The 15,537-nt window shown below is 45.8% G+C and overlaps 1 protein-coding gene across 1 annotated transcript in view; it reads left to right on the top strand.

Annotated features, from left to right (window-relative positions):
- The window catches only part of Rab40c (Rab40C, member RAS oncogene family), a 37,601-nt gene that overhangs the window by 515 nt on the left and 21,549 nt on the right, over positions 1–15,537 (top strand). The gene's annotated exons all lie outside the window — the stretch shown is intronic.

Here is a 15,537-nt window from a genome sequence, read left to right as displayed (position 1 = left end):
GGAGTCCATTAGGGCCTGGAATGGGCCGCGCGGCAGATACCGCACGACGGGCCCGGTGCTCACCGCACTGCCGCCGGAGGGGTTTGCTCAGAGACACCGCACCCTGTGCAGGGAGAAAATAGGTCTGCTGCGATGTGATTTTTGTTAACTTCCGGGTGCATGGCAAAAAATACACAAGGTAGATTGCATCACTGGCACTTGCCTGAGCTTGCCTCTTAATTTAGATATTTAAGGTAAAATCGTAGCTAACAGTGGGTGGGATTGGATCACAGGGGCTGCTGACTCCGGAGGAATTAATGTGCAGTGGGCCTGTCATCTTATATCACTGGACTAATTCTACCTTCCTGGTCGCTTCCCGAGTCCCTTTTACTCTGCTTTTTTACTTCATTCTCTGGGGTCTTGTTAGCCCTGTCTTACTGCTCTGAGTACTGGCGGTCTGGTAAATAACAGCTGAGTGTGTAGGTAAGACATCTACCACTCTTAGCAGTTAGGACTTGTCAAGGGTGATGACTGCCAGGACATCAGTGGAGGACCCTTCCTTTTGAACAGTAGCGCTGGATCTTCTCTGTAAGTCCTCCCCAAGCACCTCTCAGCTTCAGTTCACAGCAGGCATCTTCAGCGCAGGAAAGGAAGAGTCATGGTTTTACTTTGCAGGGTATGTGAAAAGACCTCTGCACAGCCAGGCAGCCTTGACTGGTATTTAACTGGGCGTCCCAGGGTGACAGCCCTGCTCAGAAAGGCTTTGGGGGGTTACCTTTCCAATGGGGGAGTGTGGGAAGGGCTGGGCTTGGCTTCAGAAATGCTTAGTGTTAACTTGTGCTTTGGAGAGACTGCTTGTCCCTGCTCCACTCTTCCTTTCCCCATCAGCTTCAACCACATATCCACACAGCCTCCTGCTGGATCCTCTTTCCTCCTCTCCTCTGTCAACGGAGTCTTGCCAGATTTCCTATGACGTGCTACCCGAAGTGGGGCCACTAGCACATAAAGAGTACAGAGGTGTGAGACTTACCATGGGCACTGTTCACCCACCCAGTGCTTTCACGATGCACAAGCTGTACGGCCCGTGTGGGTCCAGCAGTGTGAAGCACAGAGGCAAACAGCCTCAACAGCATGGTTCTCATGCTGGGTTGACATGCATACAGCACAGATATCAGGCCTTTGGGTCAGAGCATTGGGCCTCCTCAGAGAAGAGATTAGCAGTGGTAAAGCAGCTGGTTCTGGAGTGTGCGCACAGTGTGTATTTACTGTTTGAAAGAGCTGGACTTCTCGTTCTCTAAGTAGATAAGCGCATGATTCCTTTCTCTCACCATTATTAAACATCCTCTGCATGTCAGCCAAGTGCTGGTGGTGTAGTCCTTTAGTCCCTGTGCTGGGGAGCAGAGGCAGGCAGACCTCTGAGTTGGAGGCCAGTCTGTTCTATAGAGCAAGTTCCATGACAGCCGTGACTACCCAGAGAAACCATGTCTGGAAAACAGAAAGAGAACGTTCATTTTCACTTTTAGGTTTTTTTCAAGGTCCAGGGCTCCTCTGAGCAGGGTAGTCCCCACCTGGGAAGGAGTCTGCTGCTCCATATTGGCCCCTGATCTCCTTCTTGATCCCAGCTGGGTTATTTACCTGTCTCAACGTCTGGTCTAGCTTGTTCCTTGGGTGTGAACATCGCTCTCTCTGACTTTACAAACATGTGAGTCATCAAAACGACTTTTTTTTTTCTTTGATTAGCACTGACACCTGAAACAGTGACAGTACTGTGGCCACATGCCCAGCGTCTGCAGGAGTCCTCTGGTCTGGTGCTTTAAATACTTGTGGTTAGGGTCTCTGTGGAGTTAGAAACATCAGGGCATTGAAGACACAACAGTGATTGTGCCCAGCAGCAGTGATCTCCTCTCTGGATGGAACAGGACATTTTCAGAGAGCTTCATCTGGGCATGCATGGTGGAATTATGCTCCAGAGAAAAGGCGTTGTGGAGTCTCAGCTGTGGGAGAGGACAGGGCGGGGTGTGGCGGGGGTGGGGAACAGCCTTTACACACAAGCATAAAACAAATAAATTTGCCTCTGGTTCTGATATGTGGCATTGGGATGATAGGTCCCTGTTGGCCTCAAGCCAGCCAACTGGGTAGTTACCCTTGAACCCAGGAAACATTATTACTACAGCACACAAGACTGTCCTTGTTTGTGATATGGGCATTGTAAGACAGTTATATCTCGTCCTAGCTCATACAAAGACTCCTAAGTGTTGGATCCTTCAGGAAAATCCATTGTGGTTTATATGCTCATGGCCTGTTAATGGGTCCATGGGTGCTCCTTCATTTCTCTGTTCCTTTGGGAGTTAGTGTTTATGAAGGAAGCTGTGGAGTGATGCTGACGATGGGCATTGCCGAGAATGTTGGGATTTGATGGTTACAGAGATGTCTGTGGCATCAGATGATGCATTCACCTGAGAGAGTGAGGATAATGTGCCTGTGTCCCAGCATGCTGTGAAGACCCTGCTACAGGCAGGGCTGTGGTGTCAGATTAGTGACCCACTGGTCAACACCATTTATGGGAATCTTACTCCATGCTGCCTCTCATTGGGGTTGAATTCCATTTCTCTAAGTGACAGAGTCAGGGGGAGTTTTTTATTTTTATTTTTTTATTTATGTTTTGGCTTTTTGAGACAGGGTTTCTCTGTGTAGCCCTGGTTGTCCTGGAACTCACTCTGTAGACCAGGCTAGCCTTGAACTCAGAAATCTGCCTGCCTCTGCCTTCCAAGTGCTGGTATTAAAGGCATGCACCATCACTGCCCAGCCAGGGGGAGTTTTTAAGTACTTTATTTATTAATGGTGTGTGTATGTCCTCATACAGAGGTCAAAAGACAGCTTTTTACCGGACATGGTGGCACACATCTTTAATCCCAGTACTTAGGAGGCAGAGGCAGGTGGATCTCTTGAGTTCTAGCCAGCCTGGTCTACACAGTGAGTTTTAGGATAGTCAGAGTTACATAGTGATTCTCTGTCTCAAAAATACCTAAATAGAGCTGTGTGGTGGTGCACGCCTTTAATCCCAGCACTTGGGAGGCAGAGGCAGGCAGATTTCTGAGTTCAAGGCTAGCCTGGTCTAGACAGTGAGTTCCAGGACAACCAGGGCTACACAGAGAAACCCTGTTTCGAAAAACCAAAAAAAAGAAAGAAAGAAAGAAAAAAAACATAAGTAAATAAGGGGAAAAAAAGACAGCTTTGGGAGTTGGTTTTCTCTCTCACCCTTGTGGAGCATTTAGGGATTGAACTCAGAACAGGTCTAAGGAGCAGGTACCACATTGGTATTTTGCCTGAGTGTATGTCTGTGTACCATGTGCCAGACCTGGTACCAAACAAGGGCATCAGATGTCCTTATGCAGTTATAATAGACAGTTGTGAGATACCATGTGGGTGCTGGGACTCAAACCTAGGTCTTCCTCAAGAGCAACGGTACTCTTAATTGCTGAGCAAACTTTCCAGCCCCACTCAAGGGAAAAAAATTTTTTTTTCCGAGACAGGGTTTTTCTGTGTAGCCCTGGCTCTCTTGGAACTCACTCTGTAGACCAGGCTGTCCTCGAACTCAAAAAATCCGCTTGCCTCTGCTTCCTGAGTGCTGGGATTAAAGGTGTGTGCCACCATCGCCCGGCTCAAGGGAAACTTAAAACCCACTTTTGCATGTATTTTCCATTATTGGACCTGTCTTTAAATCATACACTCCATATGTCTCAATCATTGCATTATCTCCAGCACTATCACGAGTCTTGCCTAGACCCCCTTTTTTTAGTCATATGCTTTTGAGACAGGGTCTTGCTGTATACCTAAACTGTACTTGTTATCCTCCTGCCTTGGCCTCCCTAGTCTAGAACTCCAGATCCACTGTGCCTGATCTAAATGTATATTTCTGAGTGAATGAAAGGCCTCTATACAGCTTCCCTTGGTGCTAGTCCACATGATCACTATGGTAACTCTTCACATTCCTTTCTCTACTCTATCTGAAGCCAGGCACTTAGGTCTCAATTTTACTGTATATACTGTGGGGTAATTTATTGGAGGATTCTGTTGGCTTTCCCTATGTTAGATGCCAGGTTTTCTGGCAAATTGTTGGCTCCAGGAGGAACAGGAATGGCCACTGTGGTAACAGCTAATTCCTCCAGTGTGTGGTTTGTTCCAAGCATGTTGCTGAGTGCGTATCTATTCGTCATTTAATCTTCACCAGTACCCATGATTCCTATCATGGAAGAGGCTCAGAGAGCCTGGGTGGTATGGTCACTGGGGTCCTGGGTGGCTCTGTTCTAGCCTTCATTGAGAGGGAGCTAGGCAGACTTCAAACAGTGCAGCAGTGGCACTTCCTGGTTTTACTCTCTTAACCCTCAGTAGGTGTAGGGTTGCTAGACACTCGCTGCTTCTGTACACTTGATTCGCTATCCGCACCTTAGGAGATCTGTCCCAGCTCCTACCTGACCCAGCTATTTTCTGAAAAGCCATATCATCCTTGTTACTTCTTGACAGGCCATTATAGTTTGACACGGGCCCTGCAAATGCTGGCTTGTCTGCTCCATTCCCAGAGAAGCATTCACCTGGACATTGGTTCCTATTGTGCCTGGGCATGTAAGCCACCCTCTGGGGGTTGGTTACCTTCTGTTTGTTGGCTCTGACTAGGTCCGTCTTTCTCACAGTGCCTGCACCTCACCCTCAGCATTTCATTCATCTGTTCAGTCATGTATTTGTGGATGTCTTAAGTGCATCCCACCTGCCGGCCAGAAGTGCAGGCTACAAGCCAGAGCCGATTAGAGGACAGTTTGCTTTTACAGACTTTTTGGGACAAGGTCTCATTATATAACTCTGACTGGCCTAGAACTCAATATTTAGACCAGGCTGGCCATGAACTTAAAGTGATCCTCCTGCTTCTGCCTCTGCTCCCCAAGTAGTAAGATTACCACATTTAACTAGAATATTTGTTTTTGGTAGTATAAACAATACCAAGTGACATAGCAAAGGCTCAGATGGCAAGCCCAGCAAGACTGTCAGCTTTCTGGGAGGATTGTGTGGTCACACTTGGGATTGTTAAGTTGCATAGATAATGTCATCTTTTCCATCAGCGTGATTGTTTGTGGCTTGGGGGTGATCTAAATTTAACAGCAGCATTTCAGGAAGGAAGCAGTATCAGGAGCTGAGCAGGGGGTGGGAAGGACATGAAGGGAGGGAACTGGCCCTTGGCAGGTCCTTTTGCTGCCTGTTCTTTTTGAAGATGATAACTGGAAAGGTATAAAATTGCTTGATCCCTACAAAGCTGCCTCACTGAGGTGTGGAGCCTGAAACTAGGACACATTTAACAGGAAGCTGTGGAGTTGTACATTGACCAGAACGTCTCTGCTATCTAAGAATGCAGGGAACAAACAGCCTTTAGCATTTAGCATGCTGGTTGAGAGAAACCTGAAGAAGACAAGGAACGGGAGGTAGGTGGCCAGGCTGATTAGCTACATGCCAGTAAAGCAGGTGTTGGGGACCAGCAGTATGAGGTTGGCGGGGGCGGAGCATCCACAGAGAGGCTGACTGGGCCAAGGACGGTGTCTAGGAGACTGTGCTTGCGTGGGAGGTAGGTGGAAAAGTAGTCCCTCTGAGTCCGTGTAGTGACGGGTGATTCTCATGTCTGTGGCTCTTTTGCTAAAACCAGGATCCCGAACACAGCATATATCTTTACACATTTGTCCTTCAGAAAGTAGAAGGATGGGAATAGTAGAGAAAGGCGAACCTGACAAGCAGTGGGGCACACACCAGATGAACTGAAGTAGAACACTACCTGCCTGTCAAGGTGCCAGACATTTAAATCTGGAAGCTGGGGGTGGGGACAGCGCTGGAGAACAGTTAAGAACACTTGTTCTTGCAGAGAACCCTAGTTTACTTTCCAGCACCTACAAGGAGGCTCAGTCGTCTATAACTCCGGTTCCGATTTCCTCCTTTTGATGTCTGAGGACACCAAGTCTGCAAGTGGTGCACATACACACATGCAGGCACAGTGGCGCAGACACATGAAATAACTGTCTGCTGGTGTCTTAGTCAGGGTTTCTATTCCTGCACAAACATCATGACCAAGAAGCAAGTTGGGGAGGAAAGGGTTTATTCGGCTTACATTTCCATACTGCTGTTGATCACCAAAGGATGCAGGACTGGAACTCAAGCAGGTCAGAAAGCAGGAGCTGATGCAGAGGCCATGGAGGGATGTTCTTTTCTGGCTTGCTCAGCCTGCTCTCTTTTTTTTTTTTTTTTTTTTTTTTTTTTTTGTGGTTTTTCGAGACAGGGTTTCTCTATAGCCCTGGCTGTCCTGGAACTCACTTTGTAGACCAGGCTGGCCTTGAACTCAGAAATCCACCTGCCTCTGCCTCCCGAGTGCTGGGATTAAAGGCGTGTGCCACCACGCCCGGCTCAGCCTGCTCTCTTATAGAACCCAAGACAACCAGCCCAGAGATGGTCCCACCCACAAGGGGCCTTGCCCCCTTGATCACTAATTGAGAAAATGCCTTACAGTTGGATCTCATGGAGGCATTTCCTCAACTGAAGCTCCTTTCTCTGTGATAACTCCAGCTGTGTCAAGTTGACACAAAACTAGCCAATACAGCTGGGAAGAGGAGGCAAGACGCGAAGTACTCAAAGGGTCCAGGCCTGCAGAGGGCATAGAGGCAAGAGAGATAGACAGGGCTTTCAGGTGGGGTTTATAACAAGTGCTTGAACAACTTCAGTGAAGGACATCTCTGTCCTGAGAGGGCTATCCATGCCAGCATCTAGGAAAAGCAGAGGATAGAAGAACTGAGTACTGGACAGGCACAGGTAATCTCATAATTTGTGAAGCATTTCGAAGAGTTGACAGCCAAGTGCCAGAAGCTCTGAGCCAGTGAGGTGAGGGTATGTGGGTTAGCTTGGGAGCTGTAGCTGAAGTGGACCTGGTGCCTTTCAGCTGTGCACACTATTAACCATTTGAATCTGCATAAGACCTAGTTATTAGGGTAAATGGATCAGGGTTCAAGGTGCTTGAAGCCCGTGTGAGGTACTGAACAGGTGCAGTGACACTTACCAGGGTTGCTGAGGGCCTCTTCTTTAGGTTCAGAAAATCTCTGCCTAAGAGTGAAGCACGACCAAGGGAACTAGGTCACTGCCCAGGCTGCCTGCCTGCCCTGCCCTGCCCCATGCCAACACTTTGTTCAAAGAGGGTGAGTCAGCAGTCTTGCCTAGGCTATGAGTCTTTGTGTCCCTGAAGCATCCTCTGGCTGAGCAGGGCCAGGAACAGTAGAACCCTGCAGAAGGGAAGACATTGAATGGTGGTCCATTCTGGATTCTTCAGTGTCTCCCGCATCCACTGGTTCCCACCCTGTATCCCTCACTGCCGTCTTGCTGGTGGTGCTCACATATCGTGCTGCATATGAAGCCTCTTCAGGCAGTTCTGCGCCATATCCTGAGAGGCTGACCATCTTCTGCTTTGGCAGTTGATGTTTAAGATATGTGCTGACCTTGCTTAGTCTGGAACTGACTAGTTTCTTCAGAGAGCCTGGTTTTTCTTCTCTGGGGACAGGTAGTATGCCTTTTACAAAGGTTCATGTAGCACTGATAAAAGTGGCCTTGAATGCTTTTTGTTGTTTTTTCCAGTTAGGGTTTCTCTATGTAACAGCCTGGAAGTCCTGGAACTAGCTTTATAGACCAGGCTGGCCTTGAACTCACAGAGATGTTGCCTCTGCCTCCTAAATGCTGGGGATTAAAAGCCTGTGCTACCATGTTTGGCCTTGAGCTCTTGGTTCCCAGTTGGTATGACTTCCACATCCCAAATGCTGGGGTTATGGGCTTGTGCAACTACAGCTAGCTTATGCTACTTTCCTAGATGAATTTTATTAAGTAGAGAATACTTAGAAAAAAATACTACATGTTCGTAACAGCAAATACAGTACAAAGCATAGAAATGGCAAGGTAAAATCTAATGTCCATTTGAAGACCTTATTCCATGAACCTTCTGGAAGGACTTTGATGCCTAAGTTTATTGCAGGTAGTTAAACACATAGTTCACCATAAGCAAGTGTGTAATGCTGAGAGTGTTGCCTGTGTGAACATAAGGGCTATAACCCCAGGCAGAAGCCTGTAGCATTTTTTTAAAAAAAATATTTGTTTATGTTATGTATATGTATATTTTGCTTTTATATATGTTTACACACCAGAAGAGAGCATGGGACCCTGTGGGGATTACAGTTGTGCATGGTTGTGAGCTACCATGTGGTTGCTGGGAATTAAACTCATGACCTCTGGAAGAGCAGTCAGTGCCCTTAACCCTGAGCCATCTCTCCAGCGCCTGTAGCTTGTAGTATTTCTGGACCTTGAGTTGAGGCTTTGTGGGAAGGTGTCTTTCTTTACAATTCTCATTGTTAATAAACATTTACTTACTGCTTATATGGGAGACAGCACCTTCCACATGTGTGTGGGGCTGGATTGGCATTTAGAACTCATAGAATCATGAAACTGGAGAGATGGCTCAGTGGTTAGGAGTGCTCATCCCTAGAAAAGCCAAGTTCAGTTCTCAGTGTACAAATCAGGTAGCTCACAACTGTGTGTGCTCCAACTCTGGGGCAGCCAGTACTTAGCCTTTGTGTACCAGCATCAACACACACATAAACAATAAAACCCAACTCTCAGCGTTGGAAACTTTGTTGTTTTAGAGACAGGATCTTGATATGTAGCCTGGGCTGGCCTTAGATTCAGTATGTAGCCTAGGTTGGCCTCGAAATCACAGTACTCCTTCCTCAGTGTCCCTGGTACTGGGGTTACAGTTGTGTGATACTAGGCCTAACATACAACCTGATTGTTCTTTTCATATTTATATGTTATATGGATAATATAATGATATATGGACACATTCACCAGGTATGGTACATATGCCTTTCTTTCTTTCTTTTTTTTTTTTTTTCCAAGACATAGTCTCATTATGTAGCTCTGGAGCCCTGGCTGTCCTAGAGCTGGCTGTAAACTCATTAGATCTGCCTACCTCTGCCTCCAGAGGCAGAATTAAAGGCTTGCGCCATTGTTACATGTCTTTTTTTTTTTTTTTTTTTTTTTTTAGATTTATTTATTGGTTATATGTAAGTACACTGTAACTGTCTTCAGACACTTCAGAAGAGAGTCAGATCTCGTTACGGATGGTTGTGAGCCACCATGTGGTTGCTGGGATTTGAACTCGGAACCTTTGGAAGAGCAGTCGGGTGCTCTTACCCACTGAGCCATCTCACCAGCCCGTTACATGTCTTTTAAAAAAAAATGTTTTTAACTGGTGGTGGCAGCTCACGCCTTTAGTCCCAGCACTGAGGAGGCAGAGGCAGGCAGATCTCTGAGTTCGAGGCCAGTGTGTTAGTGATCAGGACAGCCAGCCAGGTTTACATAGAAAAACTCTGTCTTGAAAAAAATAAAAAATAAAAAAATTAAAAAATAAATTCTTGTCTTTATTGTTATCTCATGTGTATGTGTGTTTTATCTGCATGTATGTCTATTCATCACATCCATGTAGTATCTGTGAAGGCCAGAAAAGGGTGTTGGATCCCCTACAACTGAAATTACAGACGGTTGTGAACAACCCTGTGTAGGTGCTGGGAATTGAACCTGGCTCATTTGGAAAAGCAACCTTCAGTGCTCTTAACCTCTGAAACTGTTTGCTTTGCCTGTTGTTGTTGTTGTTGTTGTTGTTGTAGTTTTGCTTTGTTTTTGAGACAAGGTCTCATTCTGTTGCCCTAACTAGCCTGAAACTCCTCCGCTTGCCTCTGTCTCTCGAGTGCTAAGATTAAAGGTGTGCATCACCATGATCAACTAGCACATGCCTGTAGTTTCAGCACTTCTAGGACAGAGGCATTTTGGGGCTAGCCTGGTCCCTAAATAGTAAGTCCCAGGCTAGCCAGGTTACCCTGCTCAAAATAAAATAAAATAAAATAAAATAAAATAAAATAAAAAGCTGGGTAGTGGTAGCACAGCACTCAAGAGGCAGAGGCAGGTAGATCTTTGTGAGTTTGAGGCCAGCCTGGTCTGTGAGCGAGTTCCAGGACAGCCTGGGCTCACATAGAAAAACCACAACAAAATACAAAGCCAAACAAACAAAAGCAACCTGTCCTAGAAAACAGCTCGCTTTAGAAGTTATCCATCCTGCCGAGCGGTGGTGGTGCACGCCTTTAATCCCAGCACTGGGGAGGCAGAGGCAGGTGGATTTCTGAGTTCGAGGCCAGCCTGGTCTACAAAGTGAGTTCCAGGACAGCCAGGGCTATACAGAGAAACCCTGTCTTGAAACAAACAAACAAACAAAAACAAAAAACAAAAAAAAAAGTTATCCATCCTTTCTGATGTGACATGAAAAAAATTTGACAACTTTGTCTGCCTAGGCTTTTATTAAAGGCATCAAATTAGTTACAAATAGGCAAAAATAAATCTGTTCAGTAGCAAAACTGTTCAGAACGCAGTTATCAACCTGCCCTGTGGTCAGTGAGGCTAAATCTCAAGGATCAGAGGATATATTCTAAAGACCCATGTGGGGGAACCAAGGGACATTAGGCTTTTGAGTTCAAGAGTATATTAAACAAAGTATTTTTTTGGTTTTTCGAGACAGGGTTTCTCTGTATAGCCCTGGCTGTCCTGGAACTCACTCTGTAGACCAGGCTGGCCTCGAACTCAGAAATCTGCCTGCCTCTGCCTCCCGAGTGCTGGGATTAAAGGCGTGCGTCACCATGCCCGGCCCAACAAAGTACTTCTCAATTGTATTATTGAAGCAAGTAAAGCATGAGTGACATTTACAGTTAGCTTAAGCAAACACAAGAATAGCGAGGGAATACACCTGGTGTTGTGTGTCCTCATCTTTGCTCATGTGAAAAGAGCCACGAATATTCATCGTCAGGCCTCTGCCTTTCCCACAGAGACGATGTGCCTTTGCCCGGGCTCCTCAGTGCTCCGTGGCATCCCCTTCATGTCCCTGCTCTCAACTGCATTCACTTGTCATAGTTGATGCCATTCTCTCTGGAAGGCCACCTTGTGGTACAACATGTGCATCCTTCCCCATCTTAGTTCACAGTAAGTTCACAGCTTTCTTACACAGGCTCCCACACACTGGGAAAGGTCTTGGAACTCCTAGGAGCCAAAATGAGAGTGTACATGCACTCAGGTATGTCTCAGATCTGTGTTAGCCCCCACAGCAGCTTCCTGGATAGAACAGTTTGGTCATTGGAAGTATTTTCCTGTTCCAGGTCAGCTGTTCAGGTCCACGTGTCCATTGTACAGAGAAGAATAGAGGGGTAGAAGAGGTGGAACCTTAAACTCAGCTGGAAGGGTGCACTTACCCATAAGACTAAAGCAGTGACTCACAGAACAGAGGTATGTGGGTGTACGCCTTTTAAAGGCAGCTGTGTATCAGCATCCTAGAAATCCTTCTTCTTCACCAAGTAATTAGGATTCTGCCCTACAGAGATGATAGATACAATAAAGGGAACCAAGACTTTTCATTTTTAAATAAAAGTGGAAAATAAATAGCCTAGTCCCTCCATGGCAACATGGTGTACTTGTACTTGTACTGTACTTAAACTGTGCAGCCTGTGCCTGTTCCTTCTCAGAGGAACAGCTAATGGACACTCACTGTAACATCGTGCGTGGTCCCTAACACCTGCTTAAGTGGAGGGGGATGCAATCACCTGTGGGTGTCCATCAGAGAGTAATATCAGGAGCCTGTCAGATGTCCAGATCCATAGATGCTCAAATCCCTTATATAAAATGGCACACAGCCAGGAGTATTGGCCCACACCCTTCATCCCAGCACTCAGGAGGCAGAGGCAAGCTCTGCGAGTTGTAGGCCAGCTTGGTCTACATAGAAAGTTCCAGGATAGCTAGGGCTACATAGAATGACTCTGTCAAAAACAAAAAGAAAGAAGCCAGGCATAGTGGTGAATGTCTTTATCCTGTACTTAGGAGGTGGAGGCAAGCAGATCTCTGAGTTTAAGGTCAACCTGGTCTACAGAGTGAGTTCTAGAACAGCCAAGGCTACACAGAGAAACCCTGTCTCAAAAAGTAGTAAACAATTCATATTGCTGAAAAATAACGATAAAATCTATATTGCTGAAGAAATAATGATACTAAAAAAAAAATCATGGGCTGGCAAGACAGCTCAGCAGGTAATGGTGCTTGTTTCGCAAGCCTGGTGACCTGGGTGCAGTCCCTCAAAACCACTTAAAAGTGGAACAAGATAACTGACTCCATAGAGTTGTTCTCTGACTGGCCTCCAGGACACATGCTCTGGCTTTCTTGCCTCCCTCCCTCTGCCACAGATAATCATATACACACTCACATATAATAATGTTTTTTTAAGTCCAAATATGAGGGTTGAGGAGATGGCTAAGCAGTTAGCAGCACTTGTCGCTCTTGCACAAGGTTCACATGGTGGCTCACACCATCTGTAACTATAACTTCAGAAGATCCAGCACTTTTCTGACTTCGACAGGCCTGCCCACACCCAGCACACAGACATACATGCAGGTATCACAGATAAATCTTTAAAAGTCTGACCCAGGGGCTGGTGAGCTGTCTCAGTGGTTAAGAGCACCAACTGCTCTTCCAAAGGTCCTGAGTTCAAATCCCAGCAACCACATGGTGGCTCACAACCATCCATAACGAAATTTGATGCTCTCTTCTGGAGTGTCTGAAGACACACTACAGTGTACTTGCATATAATAAATAAATAAATAAATAAATAAATACATAAATAAATAAATGTCTGGCCCAGCTACGGTGACACACAGCTTTAATCCCAGCACTCAGGAGGCAGATGCTGGTGGATCTCTTCTTATGAGTTTGAGGCCAGCCTGGTCTACATATCAAGTTCCAGAACTACCCAGTGAGACTGTTTAAAAAATAACAACAAAATAACAGAAAACAAAACAAAAACTATTTTTAAGAAAACAAAAAAGAGCTACATGTGTTCAGTACAAATGAATATTTGTTTTGTTTTTTGTTTTTTCGAGACATGGTTTCTGTGTAGAGTTCTGGCTGTCCTGGAAATTTTTCTTTTAGTACTTTTTTGCAGTTGTTAAATCTGTGGATGTGGAACTTAGAGATCAGAGATCTAGTGAGCTAATTATGACTATATAATATGCAGATGTGAAATGAAAAAGCACATTTAATGAAAAGTTAGTGGTGACTCTCCGGGTTCTGAGTGTCCTGGATCTCCCCGAGCTTCCATGCCGAGTGTGCTTGCTCTCAGTAGACAGAAGCTGGATCTCCCCGAGCTTCCATGCCGAGTGTGCTTGCTCTCAGTAGACAGAAGAGATATGCTTTGCTGTTGGCTCTAGAACAGTAAGTAAAAGTTTTGACACCAAGGAGTCCCTGTATACGACTCCCCTGGCGTGACTTCTGCTGTCTGGCGTTGGCGTTGGCGTTGGCGTAGCATCTCTGTGTCTATTAGCATCTTCCTCCTGTCCTGTACTTGTGCAGGCATTGGTTTGCCTGTGACAGCAGATGCACATGTCCCTGTTTCTGAGGTGTTGCCCGTGCTGAGTGTCCCCTTTCCTCGGTACAGCAGGTTCCTTCCTCTGTAGTCAGGCTCTGTGTGCTAGCTGCTCTGTCTGTTTCTGCTCTGCATTCTGCCATCGTGGCAGACAGTTCAGTCCTCTCGTTTGAAAGGAGACCTAATTTAAAGGCAAATTGATATCCTATATGGGTGTAATTCCCTGCCCCCGCCCTCCCCAGGCATGGTTTCTCTGTGTAACAGTCCCAGCTGTTCTAAAACTTGCTTTATAGATCAGGCTGGCATTGAACCCACAGAAGTTTTCCTGCCTCTGCCTCCTGAGTGCTGGGATTGAAGGTGTGCACTACGACACCCAGCTTTGGGCTTAATTTTCCTTCCTTCCTTCCTTCCTTCCTTCCTTCCTTTCTTTCTTTCTTTCTTTCTTTCTTTCTTTCTGGTTTTTCAAGGCAGGGTTTCTCTGTGTAACCCTGGCTATCCTGGAACTCATTGTGTAGACCAGGCTGGCCTCGAACTTAGAAATCTGCCTGCCTCTGCCTCCCAAGTGCTGGGATTAAAGATGTGTGCCACCACTGCCTGGCTGGGTTAAATTTTTTTTTTAATTTGGTTTTTCTTTCTCCTCTCTGCCTCCCCTCCCTTTCCCTCTCTCTTTTCTTTTGTTTGTCTGTTTGAGCCAGAGTCTCTCACTGTGTAGTCCTGGCTGGCCTGCAACTCACTCTGTAGGTAGTTCCATTGAGATCTCTTGAGTTGTGAAATTAAAGACTTGCCCACTAGGCCAGCTCTTAATTTGATTTTATTGAGATATTTGAGTTTACATTTAATAAAATGTACTAATCTTGGAGTGGTTCACAACCTGTGGGTTAAGGCCCCTTTGACAAAACTCTATCTCCAAAAATATTTACATTACAATTCATAACAGCAGTAAAATTACTGTTATGAAATGGCAATGAGATAATTTTATGGCTGAGGGCCACCACACGTTAGGAAGGTTGAGAGCCACTGCTCTAGGAGCTGTGGTGGATGTAGACATCAGGGTAGCCATTCCCTGTGTCAAGACACAGTGTCTGTATTCAGAAAGTCATCTCCTGTCAATGAGAGGTTAGTTACTGCTCCTACCAGTCTGCAGGCCACGACAGGTTTCTTTTCCTGCTCCAGAATGCCACAAATGGAATGTGTTTCTAAACATATTCAAACAAACAAAAAACAACAGCATTCCATTTTGTAGTTAGGCTGGCCTCAAACTTACAGTGCTTCTGTCTCAGACTCCACAATGCTTGCTTGCTCTTCTGATCCCTTCAGAGGAGCTTCTGCCCCTGAGTAGTAGTGTTTTATGTGAGAACACCCGTTTGTTTATCCATTTTTCTGCTATATGCATCTGAGCTGTCTTTCATTCTGAATTTAAAGGTATTAAGTACAACCACAGCACATAGATCCTTTGTGAGAATGTTTTGGTTCCCTTGGATAGATGCCTAGAAGTGAATATTGTCTTTATTTGGGGTTGCAGGTAGGTCATTTTAGAGCAACTGACAGTTCATGGCAGTCTGTTCTCATTACCAATACATGTAAGCTCTGGTCCAGCATTCGACGATGTCAGCTTCTTTATTTCCTAGTCAACTTCACTGAGGTAAATTTGCATACAGAAAAATTTGTTGAGTGTTGATGGACCAGAACCATGTGCAGCCCCATGCCTCCAGCCCTAGCAATTGCTGGTCAGTCCTGACGTTACTATGGACTAGTTTTTGTGTTTTTGTGGGTTTTGGGTGTTTTGTTTTGTTTTGTTTTTTGAGACAGGGTTTCTCTGTGTAGCCCTGGCTGTCCTGGAACTCACTTTGTAGACCAGGCTGGCCTTGAACTCAGAAATCTGCCTGCCTCTGCCTCCCGAGTGCTGGGATTAAAGGCGTGCGCTACCATGCCCGGCAAGCCTGTCTCTTCTGTAGACAGTAAGTGTCTGGATAGTTCTCATATTTGAATTTTGAAGAGTACTCCTATAAAATTTTCACAAGTGACTGGAGAGTTAGCTCACTTGTTAA

Source organism: Mus musculus, chromosome 17 (assembly GCF_000001635.26).
Source record: "Mus musculus strain C57BL/6J chromosome 17, GRCm38.p6 C57BL/6J".
NCBI lineage: Eukaryota > Metazoa > Chordata > Mammalia > Rodentia > Muridae > Mus > Mus musculus.
The sequence above is the reverse complement of the archived record's forward strand: the minus strand, read 5'-3'. Positions and strand labels throughout refer to the sequence as shown.